Source organism: Equus asinus, chromosome 2 (genome assembly GCF_041296235.1).
Source record: "Equus asinus isolate D_3611 breed Donkey chromosome 2, EquAss-T2T_v2, whole genome shotgun sequence".
NCBI classification, from domain to species: Eukaryota; Metazoa; Chordata; class Mammalia; order Perissodactyla; family Equidae; genus Equus; species Equus asinus.
In genome coordinates, this window is record NC_091791.1 from 66,965,689 (window position 1) to 66,987,255 (window position 21,567).

General features: G+C 55.1%; 1 protein-coding gene across 14 annotated transcripts in view; it reads left to right on the plus strand.

The window, feature by feature from the left end:
- Positions 1–21,567, plus strand: part of ZMIZ1 (zinc finger MIZ-type containing 1) — a 237,553-nt gene that overhangs the window by 102,538 nt on the left and 113,448 nt on the right. For 2 of the 14 annotated variants that reach the window (XM_014837155.3, XM_070491257.1), the window contains exon 4: positions 21,344–21,494. The exons of the other annotated variants lie outside the window; for them this stretch is intronic. The gene's annotated coding sequence lies outside the window, so the exon portion shown is untranslated. The remainder of the gene's footprint in view (positions 1–21,343; positions 21,495–21,567) is intronic. 14 annotated transcript variants of the gene reach the window in all.

The following is a 21,567-nucleotide window of genomic DNA, read 5'->3' on the forward strand; positions in this document are numbered from 1 at the left end:
AGTGGCTCCCATTTGGGAACAGGAATGCACTGGATGGGAAGAAGCTGGGAGGGGACAGTTCGTGAAAAACACAAACAAGCAAAGGATTATGATCCCTGAAAATGTGTCCTATGTCTACTGCTGGAGCTCAGTGAGTCCCAGAAAGTGAGAGCCGGGGCATGGGGTTGGCGCTGTGCTGATGGGGCCAGGGCGGGTAGCTGCCATGGAGCGATGGGATGGGGCGCTACACTGGCACTGGGGGCCCTTGGGGCAGGGATGTATCTCCTCTTCCCCTAGAAACATTGTAGGTACATGGCTAATAGGAAGAGATTCCAGGCCTCTACAAAGCCACCATGGGAGCAGAGCCTGCCTCAGTCAGTCACCCACCAGATGTTTACTTAGCTCCTACTCGGTACCAGCACTCTCCTGAGTGTTGGGAAACCTCAGTGAGCAGGAGCCCAGGTCCATGCCCTCAGAGCTGACGTTCTAGCAGGGGAAAGAAGCGCAGGCTGTTAGAGGTCCGAGGCCTTCCCGACATCCCCTCCCCACTGTGCAGTAGGCGGGTGGGCCTCAGCCACGAGGGCCCGCTGAATGCCAGGACACAGCCTTCTGTCCACCAATGCAGCCCGAGACACTCATGCACACTGTCTGAACAAACCCCTGCTGCAGGCATTGCTCAGTTTACCCGGAATTTCCAGAAGCACCTGGAGATGTGTGGGGTTGGCAGGACCTGCATGGTAGTGAGGCTCTCGGCCAGCCTGGGCAAGGGCGGTTCCAAGCACCTAGGAACAGAGCTGGAGCAGCATTGGGAATGGGTGAGAAGGGGGCTTTGTTGTCCACAACTCCCAGCTCCGTGATCACCACCCCCATGACCCTAGAGAGGTTGCTAAACCCTCTAGGCCTCAGTTTCCTCATCCGTAAGATATGAAGATCAGACAGTTCATGGGCTTGTTCTGTGGCTTAAATGTGATCACAGTGCCTGGCTCTTAGGTATGCAGTGGAGGTCAGCTGTCATTGCCATCATGGCAGGGACATGGGGGATGCAGGACAGTCCCACCTTGCCAGAGGACTCAGTTGGGAATCTGCCAAACTGAGCTGAGGCCATACTTTCTTCACTAATCTGGTGGCATTGGGAAGCCTGTTTTCTCTGTGGGCCTCAGTTTCCCCATTTGTCCAGCAAAGGAGTAGGACTCGCTAATGTGGGAACCAGGAGGCCAGGGATTGGAACTGGTGGAGTGGAGTCACTGGGCACATCAGCTATTAACAAAACCATATAAACTGCCAGGCAACCAGGGCAGGAGGTGTCCCAGAGCAAAGCCCATCGGGGATCCCATGGGGTCCCTCCGGGGTCCTGGAGCTCTGCCAAGCCTGCCTAGGTGGGGCCTGGAATTGCTCTCCCTGCACAGCCGGGCTGCTGGAGTGTCGCCTGGCAGGGACTTGTTAATTGAAAACATGATGTTTCCTGTTGGAGGCCAGTGCAGGGCTGGACTCGGTGTGGCCTTGGAAAGCTGGCCTTGCTCTCAGGAAGCCCTGTTCCCCACAGCACTGCCACAAAAACAGTGGAAAAGTGAAACCTTTTCAAGTCTGTGTTTCCACTGTAAACAGGGGATGAAAGCTGGCCCCTTGCCTCCTGGCGCTTCTCAACCTGGCTCCTCCACCCTATGCCTGCCTGCTCAGTCTTTGGAGGCACCTCAGCTGCCCCCTCTGCCCCAGGCAGTGCCCCTCGATCGGAGAAGCCCTCTGCCCCTAATTCGTGAAGCCTTCCCAAGTTTAGTTCAAGAAATCTCAGGCTCATTAGTCCTCAGCACTCATCCTGTGAGGTGAGAAGGGCAAGTGGAGAGCACCAGTGCACAGAGATGTACATGGCTCACCCAAAGCCACACAGCAAAGTGAGGGCAGCCCTGGTCCCCTTCTTCCTGCCTGGAGTGACTTCACAAGGGCCTGCAGGCCATGGAGGCGGGCTCTCATGAGTGGGCATGTGTGCCTAAACAAAGCTGCTGCCTAACCCACAAGAGCGCCTTTGACTTGGTCCTGTAAATGGAGAATCTAGCACAAGTAGCATTTAGTGGAAGTGACTTACTTATTTTAAACGCTAATAATCTCCTTTTTTCCTTATTGTAAAAATAATGCACGCTTGTTGTAGAAAGTCTGGAAGTCAGAGAAAAGTTGAAAGAAGAAAAATAAAAACTGCCTACAGTCCTCCCAACCAGAAGTCATCCTGGTCAACATTCTGGTGTATTTCTTTCTGATCACTTCATAATTTTCATTCCTTCTCCTTTGGACTTATGTTATGAGCAGGTTTCAGGGTCGTTCCATGTTCCTAGAAAACATGATTCTTAATGGCCCCGTGGAGGGGCCCAGAGGAGGGCCAGGGCCGTATCCTCCTGCACAGGTCTGCTTGGCCCTGGCCTGGGCTGAGTGTGATGTGGCACTATCGGGACACAGTGGGGAGAGGCCTCCAACCCTGTAGTTCATGATGAAGGCAGCCTGGCCTGGACCCCGGACTGGAGAACCCAAGCAGCTCTGATTTGCCGTGTGACTTTGGGCCTGGCCCGTCTCCCTATCTGTGAAGTGTGCTTATGGGCTCCATTGGAGTCCTCGAGGCTGGTCAGCCTGCTCCAAAGGCCCTGCTTGGCAGCTGCCTGCAGACACTACGATGCATTCCTTCAGTCAGTCGATCTGGCATTGAGCGCCTACTGTGTGCAGGTATCAGTGAGTCAACCTGACAAGAGGCCCTGTGCCCAGCCCTTTCTCCCCATGGCTATGCCTCCCACACTCCTGCCCCTGTTAACCCAAAAACCCACCCACCCCCTCCCCACCTTCACCAGGCAAGGGCTGGAGCCCAGAGGGGCTGGAGTGGCAGGGATCCCAGGAGGAGCCATCTCCGGCCCGCTCCACCTGCCAACGTCCTTGGTGGCCCTAAGACAGCTTTATGGAGGACAGATCTAGGCTGTCTCCCTCCTGGCAGGTTTATTTCTTCATTTTTCAAGCCCTGCTCTGATTTTTGCTTGTTGGCTTTCCTGGTTTCCCCCACCCCCTCCCTCAGCATGCTTCCCTTCCCTCCCCCTGTAATCTGTCAGCTCAGCCAGGAGAGAGGGCTGCCGGCCTCCAAGGTGATTGAATTATTGAGGGGGAGACAGGCCAGGGTTTTCTGCCTGAGTGCTTTTGGCTTCCTGCCCTTGGAGAGGGGCTGGGGGAGGGGGTGTGATGGTGGCAAATGTGGGCTGCGGATTTTCCAGACAGCCCTGCTCTCCCTGTCTGGGCCACAGATGAGCCCTGCTACCACCAACCGGTGTGGGCTGGCTGAAGGCCACCACACCGCCACCTTGCCCTCCACCAAGCCAAGCCCTGCTCAGGCCTTGGTTTCCCCTCCCGTCTCTGGCCGAATGGACACAAGGAAGACGGAGAGGCGTTACGGCAGCTGTGACTGCTGACTCACACAGGAGAATTTCTTAAATATTTGCTGTCTTTGTGTTGTAGGCCAGGGACCCAGGATGAAGAAAAGAGGGAGGTTAGTGCTTATAAAACACCTACTGTGTGCGCCAGGTATGTTCACATGCATAACTTTATATAACTCCCCCCAACAGTAGCTCAAAGATAGGCAGCAACAAGTAAGATTAGTGGCCTCATTTTTACATCTTAGTAACGTGCCCAGTACAAACTCCTGCTCCTGCTGACCTGGTGGCTCCTAGAGGACAGGGCCTCTGTCTGGGTCCTCTCTGGATCTCCAGGAACAGCAGTAAATGCTTGGTGAACTTAGTTCTACTGAAGTGAGACCATAGAGGTGAAGTGTCACTAGCCCAAGGTCACACAGCTGGAAGTGGAGCCCTGCTTTGCCTGGCTCCAAGCCACCTCTCCTGGCCTGGAGGTTGGCAAGGAGGCCTCCCATTCTAGCTGACGTTGTCCAGGCACATGGATGCTATGATGGGCCAAGAGCTTGGTGGCTCCAGGTCTCACTGCCTTCCCCTGGTGTCTGTGCCTCCGCTGGTCCTGCCCCACATGCTCTCTCTCCAGCTTGCCCCTTCCCCCAGAGGAGGGCCTGAGAGGGAGCCGCACTCCAGCTCATGGAAATGAAAAACACATTGGCTTCATTATCCCGGACTGAATGAGCAGGGTTGCCATGGCAACAGCCATCTCAGGCCTGTGAGGGGGCAGGGAAGGGGCTGGTGAGGCTGTGGCAAGTGGGGACTGGGCAGCGGGTGAGCAGGCGCACAGAGCGGGCAGGCTGCAGGAACAATTGCCGCTTGTGCCGCTCACCCTCGCACTGCACCTCTGGCTTCAGGTCACCATCTTTGGGCACAGAGAAGCAGGCAGGCCCCATCCTCTGCTGACGGGCCCCTCATCCACCTCTCCTACCACGAGGCATCTGTCCGCTTCCTGGCCGTTGCTTCATGCCATCCTGGAGGTCGAGAGTGAGGGGAAAGACAGCAGGTGAGGGGCCAGGAGAGGGCAGTGGGCCCGCTCCACAGCAGAGACCAGCCTTGGGGCTCTGCTGGCTTCTCAAGCGGCACGGACTGAGAAACTGCCGGAAGGTGCCAGGCTGCGCACGTGCCAGCACTCCTGTGTGACCCAGGTCATCCTGGTGACCTGTCCTCAAACATGATCCTCTTAGAAGAGGTTGGGTCCCCAAATATCCAGTAGGACATTAAGTGCGATGGTGGCTGTAAGGATGCCAATAGGGAGTCCTGACCCAGCACAGTTTATGCCCGCAGAGGCCCCAGGCAGGAGTCCTTGGCTCCATGCCTGAGCTGGGCAGTCTCCATGGCCCTGACCCTGGCCAAAGCCCAAATGAGTCCTTTTCTCCCCAGGGCCTGGGCACCTCCTGTCCCACAGCCTGTCACTCCAGGGTTTGAGTCTGAGGGCGGCACCGCTGGGCAGGACCAAGCCCTGCCACCCCTGTGCTCCGGCTGGTCCAAGGGAGATTGGCTGTACCTCTTCTCTCCCCTGGATTCCCAATGGGGTGGGAGCCCAAGCTGGCCCTCTGGAGTGGCCCCAGGCAAACAGTGCCGCCTCCCTCTGAGAGGCATCCTAGGCCCGTTCCTCCATATGATCAAGAGACATTGGGACAGCTGCCAAGGGCCCCTGCTTAGGGGTATTAAGCGCCCATACAGCACTTTCCTTTTAGCAGCACTGGTCAGAGAAACTCAAAGCTGGCCCCAACTCCAATTTCAACCTTGACCCTAACCCTCATACCAGACCCAGCCTCAGCCCCAACCTCCTGGCCAAGCCCACTTAGGCATTTTTCCAACTGCTCCCACCCCAGCTTCTGTTCAAGCCGTTCCATCCACCCTAAGTACCCTTCCCTCGCTGCCTGCACATCACCAAGTCAAGCTCCTCCTGCTTCTTGTTTAAGATGAGGAAACCCAGACCAACAGAGGGTGTGTGAGGCCACAGAGAGGGCAGCATGGCCTGCATTGGGATGTCCCTTTCCCAGGAGGCTGAGCCCTCAGTTCCCTGAGATGAGCCGAGAATCCACGTGGCTCTGGACTGAGAGCCTAGCAATTCTAGGGGGTGGTGACAGGTTCCCTGCCAGAGCAGGTTTGGAGGGCAGGCGGCCCGGGAGGAGTGCTCAGGGGCTGACCCCAGCCTTGCTGACTGGCCTCAGTAAACGGGGCAGTCCTGCGGCCCTGCCCACAAACAGATATGTGCCTCTGAGGAGATAGGGGGTGAGCAGCCAGGCTCGGGGCCACGGTCAGGGTGTCCATGGCGCTGTTGTGGCTTGTCCTCCTGCCAAATGGAGGTTGGTGCCAAGGGGAAGGCAGCACAGGCAGGAGAAACCCCAGCACCTCCCTGGGACAGAGGCAATTCCAGGGTTCCCAAACAGCCACCTGCTGCCCAGCTGCAACCAGATCACAGGGGCTCATTTGAAAATGCAGGTTACCCGGCCCTCCCAGGGAGACTGAGGCAGAGCCCAGGAATCAGTGTGTTTGCAGCTTCCCAAACCCCAAACTGTGGACAACACCTGCCTTGCTGCCTCCAGATGCCTGGCCAGCCTGCCTCAGGGTCTCAGGCCCTGTGCCTTCAGCCTCCCTGGCAGAGTTGCCCACCCTGTGCTCCTGGTTCCAGGGTCACGACCCCTTGCTGACCCACCTGGGCCTTGTCCTGCAGAGGGCCAGCCTCAGGCCAATTCTGGGGCTTGTGCCTGCCACTTTCCCCTCTTCCCTCTCATCCATCATTGGCCTGCCCCAAAGCCCATGGTCCCCATGGCATTTGTCCCCCACAATTGACCTCCCCTGACTTAGCAGCTGTGTGTCCCAGGCCTGCCTCCGAGCCACCACCACAGCTACCACCCGGCTCTCCGCCTGTTGAGTGAGGGCGGCCGCTGGGCAAGGCTGTCATTTTGCTTGCCGGGGATTATAGGTTTGGGGCTGAGGGAGTCTGAGTTGGAGGAGGAGGAGCCGGCTCTCTTGCCCTGGTGCCAGGCCTGAGAGACCCCTCCCAGGAAGGGCGGCCTGGTGTGGAGTGCTCTTTGGGCCAGGATTGGGATTCCTGTAACCCAACATCACCCCAGCTCTGTATGTGGATGTGCATATGTGCATGTGTCTATGTGTACACGTGTGCAGTGTGTGCATGTGTGTCTGCCTGCATGCACATGCATGCCTCTCAAGAGGGTCAAGGGCTGTCTCATGCTCATTTAATTTAAACCTCCCAACAATCCTGCGGGCGAGCCCAACCCATTTTCTGGATAGAAAAGACCAAACTCAGAAAGGGCAGCAGACTGGCCTGGGACACAGCAGGTTAGGGCAGAGCCAAGACTGGGGCCTACCCCTGCCCTTGACTGCCGCTTGGCATGGCAGCCTCCTTCTTGCCCTACCCGTGGGTGGGGCAGCAGAGGAATTGGCTGGGCTATCACAAACCTCAGACAGGGCCCAGGTGCTGGGTGCCACTGGCTAGAGGTGTTTGCTGTAGCCACCATGCCAGCTGCTGAGGAAGACTGCAGGGTGAGGTTTGGGGGAGAGTGCATGCATTCCTTTGCTGCTTTGCTGGGGCTGTGTTTGGAGGAGACAGTGTGAACGAGAGTGTGGCAGCACTGGTTCCGGGTGTGCAGAAGCCAGAAACATCTCCCAGGTTCACAGCTGTGGGACTTGGATGGGGTTAAACACCAATGGGGTGACCTCAACCAGACCCAAGCCTGGGCACTCCTGTTATCTCCACTGGGGGACAGGGAGTGAGCGTCTGTGCCAGGGACAGGGCTTGAGGACTCCTAATAGGGTTGGAGAATTTGAGGGAAGATGGTGAAGTGATTCCCAGCAGGGGCTCTGGAATCAGGCTGCCTGCAGTGTTCAGATCAGAGTCCCAAGTCACATAACCTCTCTGAGCCTTGCCCCTGAGGGTCAGTGTGCCAATCAAAGGAGACAAACCTCAAACATTAGCACAGTACGAGGTGCACCATACGTGTTCACTAGAAGTTCGCTAGTCCTCCTTCTTAGCTCGGTAGGCACTAACAGACCCTGCTCCCCACCCTCTGAGCAGTGAGGACGGAGCGTGAGGGCCGGCAGGGTGGTGGGCCCCACAAGGAGGTACAGGTCACCTGTGCCTCATGGGGCTTCCCTGGAGCTGGGTCGCTCACGAGCCAGTGTTTCTGACGAGCAGGACTGGGCCCACCTAGGTTGGTGACCATTCCCAGGGCTGAGCTGGCCAGACTGCTGGCCACCAGAGGGACCTCAGCAGAGCTGACCTGTGGCTGGCCTGGTCACCTGAGCCCTTTTCGAGAGCAGGGAGCATGAGGGAGCAGGAGGAGCCAAGACCAGGGGAGGCCTGCCTGTTCTCAGGAATTCACGGCATGTCTGCCTGTCACAAGTACCTCGATAGGGAAGATTTGTGGGTGAGATTTGCAATTCTGTTTTCTCTGAGGGTTATAAATCACTGCATGCACACCCTGGGTGCAGCGAGGGCCTGAGGTGCGCGTGCGCGCACACACACACTGCAGTCCAGGCCCTGCCTGACGTTCCCCAGGGAGGGAGAAGGTGCTTGCCAGGGAGCTGAGCTCTAGTAAGGGAAAAACTTGGGCCCCCAACTGCTGCCTGGCCTTACAGGATCCCAGAACTATCCCAAATCAGGACTCAAGGCTGGGAAGCAGGATGTCCCAGTGGTTGGAGAAACAGCATGTTATACATGTTATGAGTGTGAGCTTAGGTGCCTGCCTGGCGGGGTTCAAACTTTGGCCCTACAGCTTACTAGCTGTGTGCCTTTGGCCTTGCTGCTTACAGAGCTCTGTGCCTTGGTTTCCCCATCTGTGAAATGGAGCTCATTATAGCTTATACCCCATAGGATAGTTGAGAAAGTAAAATAAATTAATATGTGTCGAGGGCTCAGGAAGTTTTGGCCATCATCATTAGCTAAGAGTACACCTGGATTTTGGCATCAGACCAGGGCTTGAGTCCTAGCTCTGCCTTTTGCTCGCTGTGTGAACTTGGACATTCTACTGAGCCCCTAATCCCTCATCTATAAAATGGGCTCTTACTCCCTACTTCGCAGGGCTGTTCTGGGCCTAAAGGAGATAAAGCTTAGAAAGGATGTACTATCAGGCCCTCAGGGAATGTCAGCCAGTGCTACATCTGCCTTGAGGTTGAGTGTGGGGACTGGGGCCTCTGGTTTGCAGCCTCCAGGTGGCTCTGGTCTCAGGCCTGTCTTCCTGGGGATGTTTAGATGTCGGGGAGAGGCTCTGGGGAGGGGAGCAGAGTGGAGGGGAGAATTCCGGGAACCCCTGTCTCCCTTTCACCACGAAGGAGTAAACTGCTAGCCAGACCGGCTCTCCTCTGCCTGCCCCTGTCCCTCCTCCTGCCCCTCTTCTGAGAACCAGCTCACAGACTGGCAGGTGTGACTCACCTCTCTGCCTTTGGCAGGTCACTTGACCCTTCAGTTCCCTCCAGCGAGGAATAATTCTACCTGCTCCACTGGCAGCTGGAGAGCGAGTTAAATGAGATAATATATGTGCTGCCCGTAGCACCGTGCCTGGCCGTGCAAGTGCTCTGCAGATGGGATCGCCTGCCCCCTCTCTGCCTCCTCTCCTCTCCGTCTTCTCGTCACCCTCGACTCCCTCCCACACCTGATCACCAATCCATCTTCCCAGGCCAGACATTTAAATATTTCTCTCTGCGAAGATGGGGTCTAAAATCTACAAGGCGCCTCTGCAACCACATGAGCAAGCCTGGATGGATGGCCATGACTTCAGAAATGCAGACCTGCTTTCTTCTGAGACAGTCCCCTGTGCCAGCCACACAAGGCTGAAGTGTGCTGGACTCGAGGCCGGCCTTGCTGGTCTATCGGCTGCACACCCCAGAGCCTTTACGGCTCCCTCGGGGTCCTCGGGTGCTGTCAGACAGATGCTTGTTCCCAACCTGTTTTTGGCATTTTTACCTGCTCGGCCATAACCCTTGGAAAGCAGTGATCTGGGGGTGAGTAGCTGCTTGCACAGTGCAGGGGAGAGAGAAGGGGACCAGTGCCCACATTTTTGCAGAGCCAACATTTTTGTACCTGTCCCACCCAGCTCACTGCCCAGGCGAGCAGGATGGTGAGGCCTTGGCCATGGATAATTGTTGGGAGCATCCCAGGCCAAGCCTTGGTCTCCCAGCAGAACTTTGGAGGTGGGGCTTCACTGTTGCCAGGGAAACCAATGTGTTCCCTGGAAAGGAAACCACAGTGCTTTGGCTGTTAAGACACTCCCTCCCTCCCCCCCGCCCCCCCCCACACCCCTCCCCCCCCCCGTCAAAAAATGAGTTTCCTCCAGAAGTGATGCCCCCTGAAACTGTCGAGTAGGCAGCCTCCTGCCTCCTCCCTGAGCCTGCTGAGATGATTGGAAATGAAATCTGCCCCCGACCTTGTGCTTCTCACCTTGTCTTTAAATACTCCACTGTGGTATGAGGGCATGTTTTGTTTCTTCTTTTTTATCTTCCTCCCGTGCCAGCTGGGGCTCCCAGTCCTTCTCTCCTCTTGTTGACTGGAGCCAGAAGGAGAACGACTTCCACAATTGTTTGTTCACTCAGCTGTCAGCAAAAATAAAACAAGCGGGTTTATATTTGGAAAGCAGAGGGTCTGAGCCACAGATCACTATGTCCAGTTAGTCACAGCCTTTGTAGCCCCTTATGCGACAATGGCTTAAAATTTGACTCGCAGATTTGCAGAGAGAAAAGAGTTTTTGCAGAAGGCCTGTCTTTACTCATATTGAATTTTAAATGCCATTGGAGGATCATGGGTGATTCTTCAGGGCCAACAACATGGGGCCTGGGAAGAAATGGTTCTAGAAAAGAATCCCCTGGCCCGACCCTAGAGCAGTCAGGCATGGGCAAGGTCCGAGTGCCCCCGTTTCCTTCCTGTCCACCTTCTGATCCCTGTGCAGGGAGGCCAAGAGAGTTCTCCCCTTTCACGGACATGGCATCTGGGCCCCAGCAAGGTTTCGAATTGTCTAAGGAGTGGGGTCAGGATCCACAGCTAGGTCCCAATGACCCCAACGGTCATTTTGTTAGGAGACAATACAAACCAGGAAAGATGGGCGAGAGAAATGTGGCCTGTGTTCACTTCCAGATCCCAGGATGCTTTGGAGGATACAGAGGAGCGGGCAAAAGAGGAAAAGAGACCTTGCTCCAAATCCTAGACACACCCCCCTCCCTCCCAGGGCCTGGCCGCTCTTCTGAACAGCTGCCTTGGAGCTCAGTACTGTCCAGGCCCCTCCTAGGTCCGCCCCGTGGTCAGTGTTCCCAGGCCACTTTGTTATGGTGATCTGAGCAGTTAATTCTTCACCTAGAAGTGACTCTCTGTTCCATAAGTAATTTTAAACAAACTCTTTTCCCATCCCTGCACTTCCGCTGGGAAGAAACACGACCCCCATGGGTTTTCCAGCGTCCTCAGCAGACAGGGTTTTCAGGTACTGTGCACCCCAGGCTCTGTGCCTTCAGAGCCCCAGGCAGCGTAGGCCCAGCGCTCTATCCCACCAACAGCCACGAGGGGCACAAGGACCTGGCCTCAGGTCAAGCAAATGGGTCCCGAGGAGCCATCTTGATGGGGTCTCACATCCTTTTCAGCCCCATTCTGGATTTTCAACAAATCTTTCTTGGTGATTCCTGAAACCCTCTGTCAGATCTTGCTATTAGCATGAGGCTCTCAGAGTGTAGAGTAAACTAATGAGTTACAGCATGATTACACAGCACATAATTAACTTTGTAATTAATATGCAACTGCCACTTAAGCTAAAACACTGCTTATAGAGACGTACGGCAATAGTAAATCACAGGTCAGAAACAGCACTTTGGAATTTTCAAAAGAATGAGTGTAAGCAGGGAATCACTTAAGGCAGTAGGGTGAGTTAATTAAAGAGCAGATGGATTGTGAGCATCCTGCTTCATTTCAACACTGTCCCCCTTAAGAAAGACCCTGGTGCCACCCTGCCAGGCTGACTGGCCAGGCCTGGTCAAAAGGGCACTGGGCATATGGTTTTGTTTCCAAAATAAGACCGGCCTTCCCTGCCCCATCCAGCCCACCCCCACGTCTTGACCCTCTACCCAGCCAGCTGGGGGCCAAACCCCCTGGCCCTCGGGGCTTGGCTCTACCCCTCCTCCTCCAGAAAGCTTGTGGGATGCCCCCAGCCCAGTCCTGGGCCTTCCCTAGTATAGCCCCGTGGTGGGCACTGTTGGAGGGTAGATTGGTACAGCTTCTCTGCCTTCACCTGAATCTTAGGCTTCTGGAAGTCTGAGATGCCATCTTACTTTTTTTTGTTTAAGCCTTTCTTACCCTAGCCTCCTGCCAGAGCATTAATGCTAGAAGGTGCCTTAGGAATCATCTCACCCAGCCCCAGTTTCATCAAGGCGTGAGAGTTGAGGGACTGAGTGCCTCGGTTACACATTGATTGATGTGGGCCCAGACGTGGCAGGATCCCTCCTCTGAACCCTGTTATAGCCCTGCATCAGGCCAAATGGACACTGCCAGGGTAGCTGCATGATGAGGCCAGAGCCTTTGAAGTGAGTCAAACCTGAGTCCAATCCCAGCAACACTAATGCCCCACTGTGTGACCTTGAGCAAGTTACATAACCTCTCTGGGCCTATTTCTTCATCTATAAAATCTGAGCAATGGTGCCCACCTTGCTGGGTCAGTGTGAGAATTAGGTGAGCTAATGCGTGTGAAAAGGCCTAGCACAGAGCAAGTACTCACTAAATGCTGAGTGTCCTCTGCATCCTCAGAGGTTTGGAGGATGTGGAAAGAAGTAGATGACATCTCAGTCAGCCCCATTCCTTCAGGAATCACCCCCCCGACTGGAAGCCCCCTGAGGATGGCTGCCTCTTGTCCACGTGTCCAGCTTGGCTGGGCATAGCTGGTACAGAGCTGGCCCAGACCGCACCTGGCCGATGACTGCACGAGAGCCCCTCCAGGACAGCCCGGTGCCTGGCTGTGCACGGCCCAGGCTCCTCCAGCCCCAGCCCTAGGATGCTGCCGAGGTCACTGGGTTTATGGGGCGGATGCTGGGCTTTGAAGTCTGACAGATGTGGGTTTGAGTCCCAGCTTTGCCATTTTCTGATCTGGGGTAAGTTCCTCAATCATTTTCAGTCTTAGTTTTCCCATCTGTAGATAGTGCTAATCACTCTACCTTTGGCTATCTTGTTACAAAAAGATAATTCACTTAAAATGCTAAATGTGCTGCCTGACACACAGTAGATACTTAATGATACCCGTGGTGTTCTCATTATTATTCATAATTATGAGCGAAGATTTCCGAGTGTCTGCCAGAAGGCCACCCAGCCCCACGGCCTGAGAGAGAGAAGACTAGCTGTCCGGGCCTCCTGGTCCTGTGGCCATGGCAGCCCTCCCTTTAGAGCTCATGGCTTGGGTGGGGCAGGGAATAGGCCAGTCCCCTCGGCCAACCTAGTCCCTGCCTCAGGCAGCTAGCTCATGCGACCTTCCAACTCTGGCCTTTGCCTTTTGAGGAAGTAGTCTGGGCTGCTCACCTGACCTAGGCCAGCCTTGCTGGGGGCAGGGGGCCAAGGGAGCCCTCAGGCAGGCTCCTAGCTGGTGAGGTTGCGATGGCTTCGTCGAGCTGGCCATGATATTGGATTCAGAATCCAAGGTCCCCGTCACCTGTGGGGGTCAGTTTCAGATCTTGGCTCAGGCACCCCGTGGCTTCTCTTCCCTTAGACGCTAAAGTTTCTAGCTCCTCCGCCTCCAGGTCCCCCTCCCCCAGCCGGCCAGGCTGCCTTTCCTTTCTCTGCATTCTCTCTCCCGGCTGTTCAGCCTCTCCACGCTACAAGCCTTCCCTTTAGGGGGGAATTTCTTAAAGCCAGTTCCAGGGAAAACTAGTTCTATGGGATTGTAAAATGTGTTTACTGAAAAAAGTGTTTTGCCGTCCAGGAACTTTATGAAAAGCCATATTTTTAAGGCCCTTCACAAGGGAGTCTGCTTGAGTAGTCTGGAGGAGGGCAGAACGTGCAGCTCTCTCCCAACCCATCTGACCAGGGAATCCTTTGTTCAGGGACGATCTCAGGGGAACTGGCTTCTGAAGAACATGCCTGGGGTGTGGAGTGTCCCTGCCTCCGCCCTCCTTTTGCCCAGGATAGGCGGTGGTTCCTCTCTGGTCTCCCTGCCTCCATCAGTGGCACTGCACACCTGGACAGACGTCACGTGGGCGTCCAGGCTGCTGCCCTGGAGGAGCAGTGCTCAGCTCACGTGTCCCAAAGCTTCAACCCTATCCCTTTCTTCTGGAACTTTTCACCACTGGCCGTTGGCACAAAGATGAGTCCCTGCAGCTCCTCAACCTGGCATTCTGGCTGGTGGGCACAGCCCCACCTCAGCCACCCACGTCCTCTGAGGCCTGGCATTGGGCCCACGGGGGCTTCCCAGAGGCGCCTCTGTGAGGGTGAGTGGAGCGGGCAGGCTCGCCTCCACCCCTCCATCCAGAGCACATCCCCTTTCGTTGTTGCATAAATTTAGCTTCTGCCTAAGATGTTGCAAGGTTGAAAAATAAGTTTTCAGAATAGGTTTTGAAAAAAGAAGTTGAAGATCTTTAATGTCTAGTCTGGGGTGGTGGCATGTAGCCCCACCCCCCACCCCCAGCAGGCATCGGCTCCTCTTGGCCCCAGTTTCCTCCTGTCTGCGATGCAGCTGATAAGGCCCACCTGGGCCCTGTGTAGGGCCACTGCTCACTCACGTGCTCGGGCTGTGCTAAGTGCGTCCTGTTCACTGACTCACTCAACGAGCATAGCAGCCCATGGAGTAGGTGCTATTATCATTGCTTCCATTTTATAGATGGGGAGCCTGAGGCATGCAGAGGTGGCATTTTGCCCCAGGTCACGGAAGCTAGCAAGTGGCAGAGTCAGGATTTGAACCCAGGCAGCCTGGTATCCTTAACCACTAACTATACTGCTCGTGTGAGATGAGGTGACAGGAGAGCCAAATGAGGTTATGACACCGCCACGTTGTAAACTGTAGAGCACCTTGCACAGTTAGAACATCAAGTCAGCATGCAGCTTTGGAGTGCTGGCATGAATTTTTGTCTCTCAGCAGATATTCAGGCAGCATGTTTTCAGGTTGCCTGTGGGGTACACAGCTTGTTCCTGGAGGGTTTGAGGCCCCCACTCCCAGCCTGCGGGATGGGGGTGTCCCAGCCCCGGAGTAGCCTCACACCCAGAGACTTCCCAAGTGCAGATGAGATGACAGGCATGGTTATGGGTGCCAGGCCCAGCTGACTCACCCCTTGCACCACAGGCCCTGTGTCGGGACAGGGCATTTGTGGGGTCAGTGTGCCAGCCTCAGCTCAGCTGGGATGTTGAAAATCTCCATGTAGTACCAGGGGGCCCTCACAGGGCTTCTCCCGGGGAACTGTAGATGCTTCCTGGTAGGAACGGAGCCCTGCTCCTGTCGGGCTTGGCCGGGCCTGCCACAGCCAGCCTGTCCTGCCCTATACCCACCTCCAGGCTGCTCCCCGGGGCAGGCCTCTGTCTGAGCTGTGTGTGGCTGCAGGCCTGGCCGGGACAAGCATCTGCAGGGGCTGCTCGGACATAGTTAGGGGCGCAGAGAGCAGAGAAGTTGAGGGCAGTGGGGCCCCTGAGGCCTGGGTATGGGCTCTGCTCCACCTCTTACCTACCGTGGGACCTTCAAGGTTCTGCTCTACCTCTAGCCCCACCCCTGCGCGGGCCTCAGTTTCCTCTGTAAATGGTAGGATAGGCCTGAGCAGATCCCCAAATCCTTTCCAGATCTAAGCCATGAGGACTATTTGTGTTTTTTTCATCTACCACTTTTAGCTCAAACAAATGTCTGCTTTCTGATTCATTTCCCTAATTTTTTTTTTTTTTGAGAAATTTAAAAACATTCTGACAGTTCCTAGCAGCTAACTAAAGGAGAATGCATACTCAGTTAGCAAAAACAAAAGCCCAGGCTCAGAACAGCTACTGTCCTGTACACACTTCCCTGTATGACTGGGTAGAAAACACTCACCCTCTCGGAGCCTCAATTTTCTCATCCGCAAAGTGGGATAACACTTGTCCACAAGCTGCTGTGAGGCTGGGGTTGAAGGTTGCTTGAAGCATCGCCAGCTCACCTAAATGGTCCATACGTGGCTGTCAGCTCGAGAGGAGCCTGGCTCTGACTCTCAGTGTAGTGGAAAGAGCACAAAGTCAGGAATTGGGAAATCTGCATGCAGATCTCTGCTCATGCCTTGACTGGCTGGTGACCCCAGGCTAAGCCTTCTTCTCTCTGGGCCTCTCTTCACTCTCCTTTCAAAGATGGGGTGCCCAGAAGTTTTCTTCTCATGTGTTGGTAGCAGGTAGTTAAGAGTGGCTAGACAGAAGAGTGTGTGGAGGCTTGGTTGAGCATGTCCGGACCCCGTGGGAGGAGTGTGGTGACTGATTAGCCATACTTGCCGTGGGTGCAAGAGGTGAGGGGAGCATCCTGCGCACCATAGCCCTGCCATCCCCAGTGGTCCTTAAGGGCTCATCTAGATCTTTCTGGCTCTTTTAGGGGCATGCCATTGGCACTGCCCTTGTCTGGGCCTCTTGCAGAATGGCAGGTGGGTGGATTGGGAGCCTTAAGGAGCTGGGGTAGGAAGAGGGCAGTGGAGGACACCTCTTTATTTCTAGAGCCAGAGCTGTAAGAACATCTTCAGGATATTTACAACCTTCTAGAGGATACCAGCTGGTGGCCAGTGGGCCCTGGCTCCATCTCCAGCCTCGCCCCCCCCCCCATATCCTCTGAGGACCCTTGGGGAACTTTTCCCACCCTCCCTCTTCCCCACTTCATGGCACCTGAGCCTTGGGAATCACAGGCAAGAGCCTTGAGACAAAGCCAGGTAGGACCACTGCATGTTCACTGCTGTCCTGGGAAGTCTTGTGGCCTGGGCCTAGCACCTGACAGCCTCAGGCGAGACTGTGACTCCCCATCTCTGCACATCCTCAGCACTCCACATCACTGACAGTCACCTTCCTCACGTGCCTCATTTGGGGCCAGGGAAGGAAGTGTCTAGATGAAGAAGGTGTGCCACGTCCCCGTGGAGAGCATGATGTAGTAAAACATCATGGGCTTTATGGTCAGACTGGGCTTCAAGTCCTGGCACTGCCGCTTCTCAGCAGTGAGACCTTGAGCAAGTCGTGGACCTCTCTGAGCCTCAGTTTCTTCATCTGTAGTAAGATAATAATAGTTGGAACATTACGGTAGAATTCTGAGCTTAAGTGAGATGATATAAGTAGAGAACCTACTCAGTGGTTGTTTAGTTTCTCTTTCCTTCCACTCTAAAAAAACAAAAAGCAGGGGCGTAGCCTTGGAGATGAGAGAAAACCTGTTGACCTTGTCCAGGGCCGAATCTGACCCTCCTTCACCTTTTGGGGAGAGAAGCTGTCAGAGGAGATTCCCTGTGAGTCAGGGATTTGGAGTGCAGCCAAGAGTGGCAGGAGGGTTTAGCCTCAAGGGCATGGTCTGGGCCTGTCAAGGCGTCACATGCCCCAGAGGGCACACTCAAAGGCAGCTGGAGTTCCCAGCCCACTGTGGGCAGGGACAGTGGGCTGGTGGTACCTTTGTCAGGGCAACATTGACACATATTCTCCCAAGTAAGTCATCCCTCCCTCTAGATTAACTTGTGTGTCCCAGAACAGGTCGTCAGACATAAATGTGTGAGGCTGGCCTGCAGGAAGCACCCCCTCTGAAACACCAAGGGCACCTTGTGTTGCCCATTAAGCACCATTGACAGTGGGTGTTCTTGTAGACTACAGTGAGTGCTGGGAAATTTGGTCATGAAGAGAAGTGGGTCCACCCTTCCAGGAGCCTCGAGTGCCAGGCCAAAGCATCTGAGCTCTGTGGCCAGGAGATGTGGAGCCTTGTCAAGTCTTGGCCCAGGGACACTTCCCAGGTTGAGGACAGAGGAACTAGATTTGGAAGAGCTGTTGTCTCGATCAGAATTTCCCTTTTCAGAACACTGTTCCCTAAGTGACTTCACTTACTCAGGTCCTCAGCCACTGGGGCGGCGAGAGGATGCACCTTCCTGTTTGACAGACAAGGACACAGGCTCAAGAGATAAAGTGGCCTCCCACAACCTCACACCTGGGAAGGCCTGGCTTCCAGGGCCCACCCCCTACCCAGGGGCCTCACCCTGTACAAGGCTGCAAGCTGGCCCAAGGGCCTACTCCAGCTGCCCAGCCAAGAGTGGGAAGCAGCTGGTCCCGGGCAGCTGCCTGGAGCTGCCTCTTCCCTCCCTCTCCCCTTCTCGTTTCCTGTCCCTCTAGCCTTCTCCCCTGACTTCCCTGGAGTAGGGCACAAACTCACTCTCCTCCGACTGTCTTTACTTCACCACAACACTCTTCCTCTGCCTCCAGGCAGCATGCCTGGTACAGGCTACTGAGGATTGGGAGTGGAAGAGTTAACTTCCTTGTGATCTCAGGTAGCTCCTGTACCTCTCTGAGCTCCCACTCCTTCACCTTTAAGCTGAAGAGGACATCAGACAATAGCAGTGCTTCTATAACCCAGTCACTTTCATCCCATTTATACCGTGTTTAAAATGTTTCTTTAATTTACTTAGGTCTGTCATCACTCTCTAATTTCACCTTATCCTAAATAATAATATCCACAAATTCACCGGTGATAATTGTTCTAGTCCAAATACTTCACCAGGAAAATCTAAAAGGCTTGCCCATGATGCATCTAAAATCATCCTATTCCGCTGGTTGTATAAGCTTCACTCTTTGGGAACCCCGGACTGGGTTATTGGAGTCACTCCAGCCCTGAGATCCTCTGATTGGGGCTGGGTCACTGGGTTTTCAGCTCTTGTCATGCTGGGTCATATGTATGCCCGACAATAGCTGTCCATCCATCTCATGAGCATTGCGGAGCACCTGCTTGACAACAGGTCCTGGGATAGGCTCTGGGAAACCATACCTGGAAGACATCCCTGCTGACGGAGGAGATGGATGCAAAGACACACCACTGGTCTAGTACTGCCGAGATGAGGGTACGTGACAGACACACTGGGGGGATAGGAGTACAATTGAGAGGCTCTCCTGGGGGAAACCAACAAAGAGGGTGACAGTTGAGCCAGACCTCAGGAGATGCGTGGGGCCAGGCATTCTGGACTGAGGGACAGAGGCAAAGACATAAAGGTGTGATCTTCAGAGGATGGTCCAAGAGGCAGGGAGTAGCCCCATGTGACAGACACGAGATATGGCTGGGAGCTGTGGGAGATGGGGGCCAGGTCTGGACTGATGCTGGCACATGCAGGTTTGGCAGGTCACTGCTGAACCCCGGATCCATGACATCTGCCCCTTTGGAAGTCTGAGAGCTGGTAAAGGGCTGGCTTTTGGAAGTCTGAGAGGTGGTACAGGGTAGGTCCCCTGAACCTCCAGGCTCTGCCGCCAGGCTGAGCAGTGAGCAAGTCCCAAGCTCACTGGCTCTGGTGATGTCTTGGAATGCAGTGTCTGCTCTGTAGGCTGTAGGTACAGCACGTCCCCGATCCCCCAACCACCACCAGCACTGCTCACCCTGGGGGACCTGAGCTGCAGATGTGCATGGTGATTGAATCATTTCTGCACGCCACTGCTTACACAGCTCCCCTGGGGACCCGCCACTTGCCTGTGCAAGCTGTCAGGAGATGTGTGTGCTCAAGTGTGTCTGTGCCAGCACTCAAGTATGTGCATGAACCTACTCCCTAAGTGTGCAAAGGGGTACGTATGTATGTGAGTGTGCACACATGCATGCAAATCCCTCTCCCCGGATCCATGTGTGTTAAGTATGCTGGTTAACTTGTTTGGTCTCAAAAGGGAACAATAAAACACATTGATATTAGTACAGCTGATGTTGGCCCGCCACCTTAGGCAGCAGCCTCCAGGGCTCCGGTACTCCACGTAGGGCAGCTAAGAGCACCCCGTTCCATTTTTCCCGGGAGGAGCCTGCTGAGGGCCTTGTACCTCTCCAACCTGTCAGGCCAGGAGACGTGCTTCCAGGGAGCCCAGAGACAACCCAGGGCCCTACTTAGAAGAGCCAGATGGCTTCCAGCCCCACCTGCCCCTTGCCTCCCTCTATGTCCTTCCCCTCTCCCGGTCCCTGCCTCCCATCCTGACTCATGAGGACATAGGACCAGGCAGTCCCCAGATGCCCTTTCAGCTCTCAGCATTCTTCTCTCTGAGCAGCCGTAGGTACATAATAGCAGCTAACTTTTCTTGAGCGTGTCTTCTATGCTAGGCACCACTAAGGGTAAACGCGGGCAGTGTTATGCTGGTGGTGAGAAGTGTAAAGTGGAAGGTTGGCCCTTCAAGAGTTCACCTGGGAGATGGGAAGCCCAGGCCAACCCAGATGTCACCGGCAGTCAAAAAATGTACATATGTGCAGTTAAGCCAAGCTGAGCATAAGGTGCAAGGAAAAGTGTTGCTGAGAAAGGGGCGGCATCTGTGGTCTTGGGCTCCCGTGGAACAGCGGCTCTCCTGGAGTTTCCTAGGGCTGCAGGCTCCCCACAGGCCTGCCTTGGGACAGGCTCTGCAGTTTTAAAGCCAAGCGTACTACACTTGTTGAGATGGAGTTTTCCAAACAGCTGGAGCTTCTGATGCAGAAATCCTAAGATGTTGGAGTTTGAAGGGCTCCCAAAGGCTGACTAGCCTTCATTTTACAGATGGGGAAACTGAGGCCTAGAGGAGACAGAGCAGGGTCCTCTCCAGGCCCCCTGAGCTGACTAGCTTTGCATCTCCCATAGGCTCACAGCTGCTCAGACCAAGAGAGAAGGCCGGTGGCCAGAGTGGGTGGTGGCTTGACTGCTTGAGCTCACTCCCGTTCAAGGGCAGACAGGCAACAGTCACAGCTGAGGCCATGGGTTCACCAGGAGCCAGGCCCAAGACCATCTCCAACTTGGAGGGAGGCCGGCCGCAGTGGGCGCTGGACCCACAGCCACAGAGGATTTGTAGCGACTTGGAAAGGCTTAAAGGAGTCCAGGCTCAGAGGAGGGAGGCAGCGGCCAAGCCGAGCGAGGCTCCCATGGTGGAGGGCGACCTCTGCTGGCTGCCGAGCGCTCGCCACTTCCTCTCGCCAGCTAGCATGCTGGGGGCCCAGTGGCGCTGAGATGGCCTTGGAAGCAAGTGGATGGGTTTGGACAGGTTGGGTGGCACCAGAGGATATCTCTGGGCCAGTCACAGCCTGGGGTAGGGACTTGCAGGAGGCTCTGACCTCCAATCTTGGAGGAGTGGAAAGAGCAACCTATTAACAGTTAGAAAGGCAGAGAGTTTGAATCTCAGCCCAACACCTTCCTGGGTATGTGACCCTGGGCAAGTCACATCACCTCTCTGAGCCTGTTAGGACTAAGTAAATGAGCACTGCACAGGGCCTGGCCTGCTGCCTGCACATAGCAGGTGCAGAACCAATGGAAGACCCCAGACCGCCCCTCAGTGAACCACCTCTCCCATGCCTACTTCAGCCTCCCTGCCCCGCCATGCCCAGGACCCTTAGCCTGCCAGGCCCCGACCTTCTCCTGCAGGGACCAGAGCCACCAGCCCCATCCATTGCTGATGTTAATAACCCGGAACTTCCACTGATCCCAGCAGTTTAAAACTGTCACCTCACATGTGAGGGCCTCCTTAATCACCCAGACATTTTGTTGTTCTATAGATTAAGGCACACACTTGTCCCTGTGATCCTGATAGCTGCCATCTGCCTTCTGGGTCTCACAGGTGTCCCAGGCCCAGCTGGTCATTCCTTGGTTCCTACAACATGGAGCCCTGGCCTGGGAGAAGAGCCCTCTGGGGTCTGGACCCAGCCCAGATGTGTCGTGTGGCCATGGACACACCACCCATGAGCTTCAGGCTTCCCAAAATAGAACCAGCTGAACTGTTAGGGTGGTAGAAGACGTCAGAGCACCTTTGGCTATTGATGTTCTGAGAATCTTTGAATCCAGAAGCTGACTCAGTCCATCTACTCCAGACAGGATTGCCCATGAGTTGGTCTGGGGACTGACCTGAACTTGAACGGTTCTGCTCCCCCTTTACTGTGTGCTTCCTAGAGGGAGACCTGTGGCCCCCAGCTGTGGAACAACAGAGAAGAGCAGTCTCTGAGCCCCAAGGTGGCTGCCCAGGTGAGCTGAGGGCCCTAAGGCTCCATAAATGATCTGTCACTCATTCAACCAGCATTCTATCAAGGGCTTGCTA